This window comes from Struthio camelus, chromosome 10 (assembly GCF_040807025.1).
Source record: "Struthio camelus isolate bStrCam1 chromosome 10, bStrCam1.hap1, whole genome shotgun sequence".
In the NCBI taxonomy this organism is placed as follows: Eukaryota; Metazoa; Chordata; class Aves; order Struthioniformes; family Struthionidae; genus Struthio; species Struthio camelus.
In genome coordinates, this window is record NC_090951.1 from 19,052,174 (window position 1) to 19,066,401 (window position 14,228).

Here is a 14,228-nt window from a genome sequence, read left to right on the forward strand (position 1 = left end):
AGCTCTGACCTATTATTTGATTCCTTCACTAATTTGATAAATTAATCCAACAGGTCTTCAAATTATTAGTGGGGCTAATGACAGCTTCAGGTTCTTCTGGTTAATAAGATAATAACAACAGTAGTTTGGTTAAATAAACTTTGAAGCAGAAAGCCTGAAGGCCTCTTGTTATTACCTCATTAACAAGAAATGCCATTAAGTTATTATTATTATCCGGTAATGGTTCTCTGTCTTATCACCCTTAAACTCTGATCAGCAGGCTTATTTAATGAATAGTAATAAATTTTAAGAAATTATGTGTAGCCAAGCAAGACTAAAAACTAAAAATGAAAACAGAAAGATTTAACATTTGAACATACACTTTTGAAATGGAGAAAGATTCTGTGTGTTCTTATGACAAAGCTTTGGAATGAAAGCAAAGTTTATGACACATTTTATTATACCTGTAAATCTGAAAGCTTAGCTATAGTTTTTAATTTTTATTTTGCCTTTATAACTATTTTTATACCCTTTTTATAGTTGAATGGCCCAAGGTTTAAAATAAGTTCTACTGGGAGTCTATGCCCCATTAGTCTTCTGTAATAAAATGTGAACCTGGCTAAAATAAAACATGATGCCTTAAAAGCAATTAAGAATGGTCTTTTGTAGATAACTGTAACATGAAATACAATCATTGTTTTATTTAATGGATTTGGGAAAAGGAGCTCAATGATTTATAGCATAAAAGTGGGTTATTTTGCATTTTTCTTTTTTTTTTTTGATGTCTCTTCTAAAAACCTTTTAAGACCCCTGAAATAATCAAATTCTATGTTAAAAACGTGCATCCTGTTAACATGAACTTTGGTATCGGTTTTACTTAGGTAGTGCTGTGATGTCAGCAAAGGAGGTGTCCTTGTTTTTGCCCTTATGCCAATCCAAAAAAGTGATATTTTTGAAGGAAAATCTGGTTGAATGTTTTATAAGAGTGATAAAAAGTAAATGCTGTGCTTTGTACTTTAGAATGGCAGGATTTGTAAGACACAGACATAATCTACTGGGCATTGTCGGAACACAAAGCATAGCATGTCGTTAACCCATCGTTTCTTAAAAACTATGAACACAGTTGACGGATGTTTCTCTAATAGTACAATAATAGTTTCTTTGTGATTATTAGATTAAGCTTCTTGAAGTGTTGAAGCTCTGAGTTTAATATAGCTGGAAACAGAATCTGCTCTGTTAAACTTGGAGAGGTTATAGTTCTTATATTTGAAACATTAAGAAGGGCTTCAAGAAGAACTCTCTCCTGTTTGGATTTTAATTGCACTTAATGTGCTACTTGCAAGCAGGAAGTGTAAATTTGGGGTCAGTACAAATGAGGGTGAGGGAGAAGGAAGCAAAAGGAAAAGCTAAAATGACCAGTATCTTTTCTCATTTCCTTGAGAGCGTGAACACTGTCAGTAATATATCTGATGCGTACTCCTCTGGAGGCCCTAATTTTCCAAAGGGCCTAAAACCACCTTCTAGGTTTCTGCTGACAAATCAGTTCGCTAGTGAGGTTATTGTAGACATGCCGTTTACGTCTCAATACGTGTCTCTTGGGACTTGCAAAATCTTGAGGCAGCACAGTCTTGGCTACACAAATTTAAAAGCATATTTCTAGAGTTTGTACTAGTATATTTGTATCTCAGATAAACTGATTAGTATATGCTAGTATGTGTGAGATGATGTTTAAGTAAAGGTAGCTTATTGCGTATTTCAAATCTGTTTTTCCACAGTAGGGCTGTTTGCAGCTTTACAAGCCATTGGCACATGAAGAGAAGAGCCACAGCAGAGTTCCATAGAAGGTGACTTCTGGCATTTAGTGTGTGCAGGATCTGGGGAGACAGAATATGTGGCTGCGGAGTGACCTAGCTTACAGCTTACACCCCTCCAGGCCAGGTGAATTAGGAAGCCTAAGTTCAAACTAGTAAGACTGAGCTAAAATTCATGTCCTATATCCACTTTTGGAAGAGCAATTAAATTCACATTAGCTGAGCTTGTCCTAAACAATTGGTGCACATGTGTGCTTTAGTGTAAAAGAAGCCCTTTGTTCTTTGGGAGGGTAGAATGAGTATTGTCACTGGCCTCGTTTTGCCCATGGAAAATGAATACGGGCCATACTCTGCCAACAGCATGTTATCTAACGATACTCGCAATGTAGGCTCAGTGAGCCAGAGAAAGGTATACATGATACAGCAGCATGGTCACAATAGTGGTCTTCTTCATAGGTGAGGTGTAGGTACAGAGGGAACTGCAGTGTTTGGAGTGCTTGTGCTCAGAAAGAAAAACAAGTCTGAAAAGCCCCTTGCATGGAATAGAAATGTAGTTCAACCTTTTTGCTCGTTTCTTTGATCTGCAAGAAGCCATTTTCAGTTTAACTGGTATGCTTAAAAAACAGAGATACATAAAAGGGATGGATATAAAAATCAGAGAAAACTTTCAGCCAAATCAATTACAGCATGTCAAGATATCTTCGTAGGTTTCTGAACTTATTTATTAGCTCCACAAGTGCCAGGAATCTCAGGGAACAATCTGCCAGCAGTACTCTTGGCCCATTTCATCTGCCACTAGAAACAGCAAGTTTTAAATGAAGTTTCTTCTACAGGAAATACTGTTTCCACTGTTGTGTTGAAATATGCAATAAAAATAAATAGCCTATTGTTTCTGCACTGAGAATAAAATGCATTTGCAAATGAAACAGTTTATCTGATTTGCAAGTACGTTTGCAAATGTTGTTTTGACAGCCTTCTAGCTTACACCACAAATTTTGTGGCAGCATTGAATTCTGGGGTTAAACCTTCTGGCCGCAAAACCAAGAGGTGGTCTTAACCCTCTTTAAATGCCTGGCCCAAATTATTATTGGGTAGAGACAAATAGTAGCAGACATACACTGCGTTAGCAATATCCTCTGTCTGCTGAAACCAAATCCTTCCCTAGCTAGTGCTGTGCCCTATTTTGGGAATGTGCTGGCTCACAGCACAAAGTGGGAAGTCAGAGTCACCTTGAATTCCAGCAGCTTGACTTTCAGTCCCCAGGGCCTCGGCTCCGCATTCAGCACTAGCTGGGTTGGCATCAACCCTCGAGTGAGTCAAGCTTCTGGCGTATTGTTAGGCACTGGTCGTTCTTCAAGATAAGATCTGAAATAAATCTCTCTTTGGAAACTTGTACTGTCGTTATAGGCATAAGAATTCAGCCTTCATTTAAAATCAGAAGCATATCAGAGTCACTACCTGTGCTATTCAGAAACCATTATGCGGAATTATCCAGTGATTCATAGTCTAGAGAATGGGAGGCTGGGAGATGGATTTTCTTAGCTTAGCCTACTTCAGAAAGGTAGTGAACAAATGTTAGACTTCAAGCATTAAGTTTCAAAGTTGTGCATAGGAATCTAGTGCATAGATTGTCTTTACAAATGATGGGATTTGTGTTCTGACCTCATCTGGTGCAGCTCTGAAATGTGCCACTGAGACACGAACTGGGCTGAAGAGCAAAATAGCCTGAGGGGAAAAAAGACCGTGTTCAGAGACCTAGCAATCCATATACACAAAATCCACCTCCAGAGCAGGCAAATGAAAGTCAGAGTGACTAAATGGTATTTTATAGGTTCCAGAAATGCCTTCCTACCCTCTGGAATAGTTCTGCAGGAGGAGGTGGATTCTCATGCAGTCCTGCAAGATGTGAGGTATTTGAATGGCAATGAAGAACCAGCTCAGTTCTGTTTCTAGCAAATCTAAATAGATTGCAGTTAATTTGGACAAAAACGATCCCACCTATATCACATACTGCCATAACATTAGAAGGTACTTACTTATTCTCATGCCATTATACAGGAGCATCAATTTACTGTGTTATTGGTTTATAAAAGTTGTATGTTAGATATTTTTACAATCTCTGGCTTTGAAAAAAGCATTTAAATAAGTGGTAAATGTCAATTTGCTGTGGCACTTTGTCCTGTATTAACTTAATATTTTCACTTAGCTTTTACTGCTAGTATCAACATGGCCAGTTGGCGAGGGTTTGTTCATTGTTTACCCTCTGCTGTGAAAGTGTATTTCACTGATATTTCTCTTAGTGAAACTGTCAACATGTTTGGGAGATTTGCATGATAATCTAATTATCACACTTTTTTTTTCAAGTTAAAGCAATTAAAAGCAACTTGCAGAACAAGTCAAACTGTGTCTGTATTCATACAGGCTAAAAAGAGTTCTGAGAGACAAATGGTTCGTATTTCAGAGAAGGGAGTGGCTGTGGTTGGAAGGAGTGCCATGGTTACTGGCCGTCCCAGAAAATCTTATCTAGTTTTATTTTTTCCTCTTTGCTAGTACATTGTTAAATTGCTTTTATAAATACAATAATTACTCTTTCTTAGCATTTAGGATTTTAAAACACTTTAGACTTTCTTGAAGGATACTATGAAATGAAAACTTGGTGGATTGTATTAAATAAAATGGAAGCTTGGGCATCTTATAGTAAATTTTGACTTAAGAGCAAATAATAATGAGATTTAGGATGCACGAATCTATTTAGGACCTTGGCTTGCAACTGAAGGCTTCATGTTGCTACACTTCCGCTATGTTGTTTCTTCACTGTCCCTAGCTTCTACTGCTTGCTGTTTATCTTCAAGACAGGGAATGTGATTCAGACGATAGTGTTGCGTTTTAGTCTTTACTTGAGCATGCCATTTATGTTCATATTTTACATTGTTTAAGTTTGCTAATATGAAGAAATTCAGGGTGCAAGCCATGATCTCATTGATGTCAGTGAGAACTTTGCTATTAACTTCAACAGACCCAAGAACTTCATAGAGATTATGCCTGTTTCAGTCGCAGATCTACAAATATCGCTATATGATCTTAAAGAGAATGTATCTCACATTCCATATGACCTAATAATCATACGGAAAATTAGATGTAGTCCAAAGATTGACTGTGCGGAAACAGATGTTGATATTTTTACAGTTTAGAACTCCAATTCTAGGTGCCTGGTTTCATTGTTTTTATTTCAGGTATATGGCTAGCCAATACCAGATGATAACTGATTATGACCCAATTCATAAGACACTTGTTTACAAACTAACAACCAGTGATGATGCCACTACCATGTGTTCTTGGCTTATCTATTGGCATATATACTCTTCTTTGTATATATTCTGTTTGTTGTAGCATCCCAGAATTTTTCTTGACCTTAACAAACAAAATGGAGGACTATAGGAAGAAATAATGGTACTATTATTGGAATCAATAACTAAATTTTTATACAGATTGTTTTTTGTTAATATATTTTTAATTGCACTGCTCCAAATTATTAGGAGGCCTCTCTATACTGAATAAACATTTTTTTGTATCCCTTATGAACAGACCATAAGTAAGCAAAGCTTAGTTTGACTTAGTTGGGCTACACAGCTCAGCAGTGACACTCATCATTCATGCACAATAACACATGCATTCAGCTCCCTTTTTATGTCCACTAGCTGTTCAATTAAGTCTCTGCTTATTTGCACATCTGTAGCAGCTTTATCTTCAGCCTATTGTATTGCTACTCTTAATCCTCTACATACAACTGTTGCATGTGGTGGGGATGCACAGTGTTTTAAACATTTGCAAGTACAGAGTATTCTGTGTAAAGCTGAATTATGAAAGTTCTTATGTTAAAATAGTTCACAAGTGGCCTATGCTTTCATGTAGAGAACTGCAAATGTATCTGTTTTCCTAGCCACTTACCTGTTAAGTGTAAGTAGCACAGAAATAATTTTTAATTAACTTCTTTCAACTCATTATATTCTCTGCTAAGAAATGCTTTAGCTTCTTCCTGGTTCATAGAAGTTACTTTGGTACTTAGTGCTTGTGTGTGCCGATGTCTGTGGTGCTCCGCTCTGTGCGGGTTGTGCTGAAGCACCTAGTGGTGCTGATGTCGTGCTCTTAAATACATACTGTCAGTGAACTGGAACGTACGCAAAAGACTTCCAGCAAGAACGAAATACTTCTTTAAAATTTAGTTTACGCTATGTGGGGATGAAGCGTCCCACAGAGTGGATGCTGAGATCATACGAGCAGACATTTGTGCTTGCCGTAATTTTTAGTTGCTTCTTTTTAAGTTTATTTTAAATTATGGACTAGAAGCTGTTTGATGTATTGAAGAAGGCTGAGGGTTTTTTTGGTTCATGCTCTGGTTTGGAGGCTCTGGCTGAAGTTTTGTACTCTTTTCAGGGATTCCCTCAGTGCCTTTGGATAAGTTTCTTAATGAAATGTGAGAAGGCGTTAGTTAGCGAACTGGAAAGAGCTTCTTGTGCAGACAGCAGAGTAGGAATCTCCAGCTTCCATGCATAAAGTATATTTAAAATCACATTTACTCACAAGCTAAATGCTACATTTGGACTACATGAGCATATTATGTTTAGAGGATTCTAGGAACGATACCAATAATTAAAAGATTTTTCTAAATAAACAATCTACAGTCTCTTAATGAAGTATGCATTAGTGCATTGAGTCTGGGTTAAGAAACTCTGTTATGAATGGCCTTTCCACAGAAGGTAGAAGTATCTAAACTTGCCTCTGTTCTTCACTTAAGGACAATGTCAGATCATCTTTCAGTAATGAAAATCTTTTTTTTTTTTTGTTAGAGCAGATAACATAGTGACTTTGTTTCAGTGCTCTTGATTCAGCCTGTGAATTACATAATAAATGAGAAACTTTAAAATAAAAATTTTTTTCAAAGGCGTAAACAGTTTGGTCTAGAGGTGTGTTTATGTGTTGTAATGTCTTTCCTACCTAAATCCTGATATTTCCCTTCCAAAAGCTCTTGGAAATTCCATAAAATTATTATGTGGATCATGTGTACAGCATGGGGGAAAAAGGTACCATATCTGCACAGAAGAGGGGAAAAAATAGCATCTTAATTATGTAAGAAATAGAAATGCCTATTTCCTTTTTGTCAAGAAATTGAGCTCTGTATGTTTTATTTGTATTCCCAGTATGGCGTATTTGACTACTGTTTTCAGATCTTTTCTGCACAAGGATTAATTTAATCTTTGCGTTTGCCTTGGATAGTGTGTGCCTGCACTGGTTTTGAAAACTCTCTTTTTTATGAGAATAGAAGATAGTTGGTTCAAGTCAGATGAAAAGGGTGCTAAATATGCAATAATGTTGGTAAAATTCAGTTCTTGGGAACACTGCATTATTCTTGTCTGTGAACTTTGGTATTTTGATTTTCTATCAGAATAAACAAAGGTCGAAGGATGAGTTCCTACTGATGATGTGCAAACGTTATCACTCAGCTGTGCCCAACTGAAGTCTTGGGTAAACAAGGGAATCACAGGGGACTTCTGAATTGGTAGGTCCTTCTGGTTTGCTACTATAAAAGAATGACCGCGAGTCGGTCTTTGTCAGCTAGCATTAAAACGTTAGACGTTGTCACCTAAGGTTGAAATATTTAGAGGAGAGAAATCTCTCTTCTAAATCAAACTAAGCTTTTTCTGGGCATCTGCTTTTTATCATCAAGACTTCTAAATGGCTAATCCTCGTTACCATGAACCTAGAAAGTCTTCTTACTGGAGCAGGAAGTAACTGCATGTGGTTTGTATGGGCCTATGGACATGCTGCATCCACACTGCATCTACATGGCTTGGAGGAAGGAGGCGTTTTGTTGATCTGCTTGGGCTCATGTTTGTATAATTGCTGTGGATGTTTTTAAGTAGTGAAAATTGCTTCTAATCTTCCCTGAAGTTTTTAAGTTAAGGAAACTTCTTTGCCCCAGCTGTAAAATTTGCAATGAGAACGACCTGCTAAAAGTGCTGAGCAGGGCTGTCATTATTCTGGATCCTAAAAAAACAGAGAAAGCTGCAAGAAACCACAGTGTTGTCTGTTTTCCTCACACCCTGTGCAAAACTATCAGAAGAGAATTTCCATGATGGAGTGTAGTTCCGTATTGTTGTTACGGAAGTGTAAAGGCAAGGTTTTGTAAGTTACATGGGGAGTAGTCAGAGTGGATAAAAAATCAATTTTAAAGAAATGAATAAACTGAGTTTTTATGTTTGAATCAGGTTTATACTTTTAAATTCAACACTGGTTTTAAATAAATACCTAATAATAAGCTTGACAGTCTGTGTTAAGATACAGGCTTCCTATGATCTAAAAAACTCATTTGAATTAAAACAGTAATCAAGCGGCATGCTTCTTTATCGCTGAAGTTTTAAAGAAAGGTATGTGACTGAAAGAGTTAAACACCTGGAGCCAGTCTGTTGAACTGCTAAGCTGGCTTTTGGCAGCAGTAGCAGCATGCAGAGAGAGTTTTTTCTCCATTACAGTTCAGTTCAATGACTAATTCATTCAAAGCTGAGAAACCAATTGAGAGTTGAAAAAGCAGGAAACCTTATTTTCCTCTTCTAACCTTTAAATAAAATGATATATGGCAGAATTTGAGCTACAACTTTTAAAAGCTTGCTGGACATACCGAACAAAAATAATGAATTAAAATTAAACATTCTTCTCATATATCCAGGGCAGTAACTTTGATTCTATTTTAATTAATAAACAGCTGCTCAAAAAAGGATGGTCTCATGCATTTTCAATTCTCTTCCAAATATAGCTTAACATAAATCACAATTATTGTCATTTTTTAGTATATGATGAATTCATTATTTTCTGATCTATAAAATACCAAAATGTACAAGGAAGGAACACATTTGTAGCAAGCTAGAGAATTGCGTATAAATATGTATAATATAGAGTATTCTGCTTGACCAAAGAAAAAAAGTGCTATATTTATTGTCCTTAGTTGTAAATCAGCATGTTTTAATAGTTATTAGTCAATTAATATTTTTGTAAGAAACGACTGAAAGATACGAATGTGAAAAACAATTAAAATTGATTATTAAGTTCCTAGTTTACTTTTCACTGAATTAAATGATTCTTACAGTTAATGATTTAAAACATTTTGTTTTATCCTGGTGTCAGTCTGGCAAATAAAATGGCCAAACTACACAAGCCCTGTTCTGTAGCCATCGCTTCGTTCTCTACTGAACTTCATGGGAACGTGGGATTTTGTGTTCAATTCCAAATGTGTTCTATCTATTGCAGTTTAGATTCAGTTTTCGTTACCTAACTTTCACCTTTTTCTTGTAACTGAGGCAAGTTCTTCCAAACTCTATTTAATAGTCATGGCAAGCAAGTCACATGAAGGTTCTCTGGTTTGTGCGTGTATCTCTTGCAAGGTGTAATTACTGCTTTCCAGCTTCCTGCAAAGGATCCCTTCTTTTGGTGGTTCCACATCTGTTCCCTTAGTCGATCTAAAACTGTGCTTCTGTGACAAAATGTAAGGTTCATAGTTCAACTCTTACATGTTCAAATACAGCAATAAATGGTCTATAAAAGTATCTGAGGTTTGCCTATATGGAAGTGCATACTTTTTAAATGACTAGAGGTCTTATAAGTCGTGATTAATGATATTGTCTGATAAATGAAGATAGGTCTTTTTTACGTATCCTATGCTTGTAAATGAAAGTTTGGACAAAGAAGAAGTCCCATCTGTATTCTCTAAATAAACGTAATACAAACCCACTCTCCAATTTGCTGAGTAAGTTTAGTAAGTTTGGAATAGAGGTTTAGACAAACATGGTTTCACAGAGATTTGAATTGCAGGTTATATTCAGTTTTAAGTTTTAATTTTAATTTTTTCTAACCTTGATTCTGAAAGTCAGACACAAGTGAGAATTTTTTTAATCTATTATCTGTTGTTGACCATGCTCTTACAGTTACCTAAACAGAGGCTTAAAGCAGTGTTCACAAGGACCATCCAATACTGGTTGAGTACGATTTCAAAGGGATTTTTTATTAGAGAATTGCAATTACAGTTAACCACTTTCCCTTTCTGGCTTATTAAGCTCTATTTCATCCTTCTGTAATTTCAAGTTTCATATCATTTTCCTTCTTATTTCAAGGCATGTTTTGAATATGAAACTCTCATGTCAAAACTTAGCTGAACCCTTCATCAGGCTTTTTAAACCCTAAGTTAGAATTCTGTTTCTAAGATAAACAGAGTTGGATCAGAAAGATTTCCAACTAGCTAGTATGCATTTTAGCTTAGAGTTCAAGCAGTGTCTTTAATCATATTTTTGTTGATTATTTATTAGTTTCTGTGGGAAATCAAAGGATGGACAACCTAAAATGTCTTCCATAAAACACTTCATGAATCAGAAGCTGTAGCAAAGAAATTCTAGGAAGTGTCTTTCATGTGCCAATATGAACTGATTGAGAGATAGAATATACATCTTTAGCGTATGTACAACATGCAAATGAAGGTTGACCCAAAAAAGAAAAACTCTACTATCTGGCTGGAGTAGAATTAGTATTGCATTACGAGAATAAGAAAATCTGCTGTGAGGGAGAAGTTCTGTTCCATGACATCCGAAAGAGGATAAGTAAAACTAATTCAAAGTGTAGAAGAAAATCACCTTAAGTCTGGAGCTTTAAGAAGTGCTTACTGAGAACACTGGCTGCCTTTGGAAACCTGAGATAATATGTGGTTCCATAATCACCACCTGCTTATATGGTGTGCTAATATATCCGTAATCATCCAAATATAGCTGTGAAACTCCAGTCAACTGTTAGTAATAGCTGTATAGGGCCTTATATGCTTTTGAACTGTGACAGACAAAGACCACCTTCAATAATGATGACAACTGGGAGAGAGCAATGTCTTCTTATTGGAGAAGGCAAAACGTATGTTGTGCGTTTTATTGCAGAAAGCAGCAGTAAAAAACATGAGTCATTTGAAAATAAAAGTGATTGTGTAAAACTAGTTCTGGATTTTGAATCTTCTAATGGAGAAATTCTGTTCTGAAACCACTACAACTGTAGTGACCACACCTCATCTGGGAAGTTCGGTAGCCCATGAGAAGCAGCCTTATCTGACATTCTGAATCAGAAACATTTAGCGGATTCCTAACTGGTAATTCATGTTTGTGAGTGAGTTCTTTTCTAGCTGCTTCAGCTTGCTGGCCATTTCAGGCTGCTTCTCCCTTCCATCCCTCCCCCAGTCCTTCTGCATGGCCATCATCTAAGTTTCCTACCTCTCTAGCAACAGGACACATGTCATCGGCGATGCAAATTTTTACTACAATAATTCACTGGTATGAACTGAATAGACAGAACGTCCGTCATCAAATGCAATGGCCAGATTTTACAGGCTGCCTAGGGAAGGATGGGAATACCGCAAAACCCACGCCAGCCCCAAGCCTGCCAAGAGTTCTAGAGAAAAAATGAAATGGCAGGCAGATTCATGCCAAATTTTTAATAGAATGTGAATTTTGTTCCAAAATGTAGTGACAGATTAATGCAAATTAATTATTAAATTGCATTATTACAACTGATTATTTTTATCAGCTTTGTTTCCAGTTTGAGTGACATATATTTCTCAGTGGGGGAGTAGAAATCTTTCTGTTCTTTCTCCTCCAGCGCAGGGAAATGGAATCAAAACAACAAAAGACAAATATAAAATAAAATTTCATAATTCAATTTTTTTTCATTTTGGTTTGCCAAACAGTCAAGTATTTTGTAAGAAGATTGTATTTCATCTGAAAATAGAGTTTTTTCTGAGTTTTTTCAGAAAGCCTTTGTTTATAGGAAAAAGTCACCATTTCATTTAATTATTTAGCATTTCCTTTTTGAAGATTTCTGAAGGGCAGAGTCTGCTGGAGTAGAAAAACAGGGGTTCAGTCCTGTATTTGGAATTGGGAGGTATTTGGCAGTCTAAATACCAGTGCTGCCAAATATAATATGATTCACACACCACTAATAGTTTCTACTTAGCCATATGTGAGATTTTGTAAACGTCTATGGAAATTGTGCAATACTCATCTTTTGAATGATCTAAATATGCAAGCGCAAACTGTCCCCTCACTCTGCCTCCTAAGGCAATATCTCTTGATAAGAGAAAGTGCAGGCCACCAGCCAAATATGGCATAGTTTCTGTTTTGAGGCATCATCATCTTCGGTGTAGAAGTTCTGTCTATTAAAACTGTCAATGCCATGTTTGAGGAGAGTATTGACTACTTCATGTTGTCATGACCGCATATAAATTCTATGCGGATTTGAGGATCTCTAAGTTTATCCACGCAACCTTAGGTTTCCATGCCCTTGTCAAGAAGGCCAGAGATGTTTCTCTCTTTTATATCAAACTTGGAGCAAAACCTGTTGTTGTATTTTTCCTTAGCCTTTTCGTAAATGCTTTTTTTTCTTTATTGAAGTTCAGTGATTTAAGGAGACTTGGGAGCCAGAATTTTTTTAATAGTCATTGTTTAATTTCTAGATACATTGGTGAGGAAACAAAGATCACCTTGTTCGTAGGGGAATTAGTGCCCTAGGTTACTGGCCAGGTGGTCTTTCAACTGAAGGCTGAGACTAATTTCTTCCTGGCCCTCTGGTAACCAGCTTGAAGCAGTAGAAGCTGAAGTAGTAGGTATATCTTCACTCTTGCATACCAACAGATTTCCTTTTTTCCTTAGTACTTACTGTAATGCTTACAGTCTTTGGATAATAGTTTGAAGATAACTGCTGCTGTGCTTTGCAGTCGCTATATCTGAACCAAGGGATGGATGACAAAAAAAGATCTCGTTATGCTTGCTCCCCATGAGCTCCATTTTTCAAATGGTCATTTCATCTCTAGGAACCCATCAGAGGTTTGCTAAAGAAATGATTAACACTGAATATTGTCTGATTTGAGACTTAGAAATTTGGATGGCATTGCAGCAGTTAATGTTATAAGGAAAAATGCCTAATGTATTTAGTTCAGAGGTTCAGTTTTGGATATTCACACCCATATACACACAATTATCTGCTACCTGTCATAGTTCACAATTTATTTTTCTCCTGCCACACACAGATGTCAACTATGTCAATCTAAAAATACACTGAGTAGTAGAGGCATGTGATGGCAGCATGCTTCTGTAATGCTTTCTGAACTTTATCATGTATTTATCCTGTATTTATTTTTAATCATTCATACAAGATTTACAAACCTCTTGTACCAACCTGTCTACCACATAGTGTATGATCCATTTGAAAGAGGGAGATAATAAACATAAGATGGAAGCAGATGAAGGGAGAGCAAAGGGGCAGCCACCAATTTCAGCTGCATTTGGGTAAAGAATTTACTGACCCTGAGGGTATGCCAAAGATGGAAGTATAATTGCTGGACTTTCTTAGGGGAAAAGATGACAAAAAAAGGTGATCTGTGCAGGTGCTGGTGACCTGCAAAGTAGGAAAGAAGCAGGTTCACTCTGTGTGTGGTGGAAAATGTTAGGGGAGGAGAGTGCATAGCTTAAAAAAAAAAAAAAAACCAAGAAACTTAATCTCATATAGGAAACCCCAATTTGAAGTAATAAACTACTGCCTGAAGAATATTACCGGATAATAACAGTGAGATGGCTGTGAAGGACTCACTGGAAGGCTTAAGTCTGGGTAAAAATAACTTCAGACTTCTTGTCTGAACCAGAGAAAACTTCTCAGTTCAAAGTATTTTCTGTTACTATCATAGATGTATTTGTGTGATGTTACTTGTTTTTGTACAGTTAAATCATACTGTGAGAGAACAGATTACATATGTTTGGTCATTTAGACCAAATAATCGAATTTAAATAGCTGCATGAGTTATCAAGGGCTAGTAATTAAGATGTGCGGATGAAAAGAAGTCGTTATTCACCAGCATGTCCAGCTCTGCTTTCATTGTAGTAGTTCAGACTTTCCGGTCCCTGTTAACGTTAAAAAGTTATAAATCACCATTAACAACTAAGGAAGAAGGAAGGTGGAAGCTCGTTACAGTGGTTTGTACAAAGGATTATAGTTTGAACGGTTGCTTAGGAAAACCTCATAGGTGAATCCTTTTGAACAGTCTGTAAAAACTAAAGCAGAGGTAGCTGAATTATGTTAATTCTCGTGTGCGTACAGTATCTTCTGGGTTTTCTTTAGTTCCATAAGGGCCTTTACAACATAACAGCATGTTCTAATTATATAATTACACACTTACACCACTTATGTCGTTAAGTATAATTGCACTTGCTGTGTGAACGTGCCATGATAGTGCAAAATTACTTTGATAAAAATGACGCAACAGAACCTTCTTTAAAAGACCATTAAATATGCAAGACATGCCTACCTAAACACAGTAGTATGTACTCAAGGCAAAACACTTCCTTGATGCACAGGTATATATGTTTG

General features: G+C 36.5%; 1 protein-coding gene across 3 annotated transcripts in view; it reads left to right on the top strand.

Annotated features, from left to right (window-relative positions):
• The window catches only part of FTO (FTO alpha-ketoglutarate dependent dioxygenase), a 267,508-nt gene that overhangs the window by 164,957 nt on the left and 88,323 nt on the right, over positions 1 to 14,228 (top strand). The gene's annotated exons all lie outside the window — the stretch shown is intronic.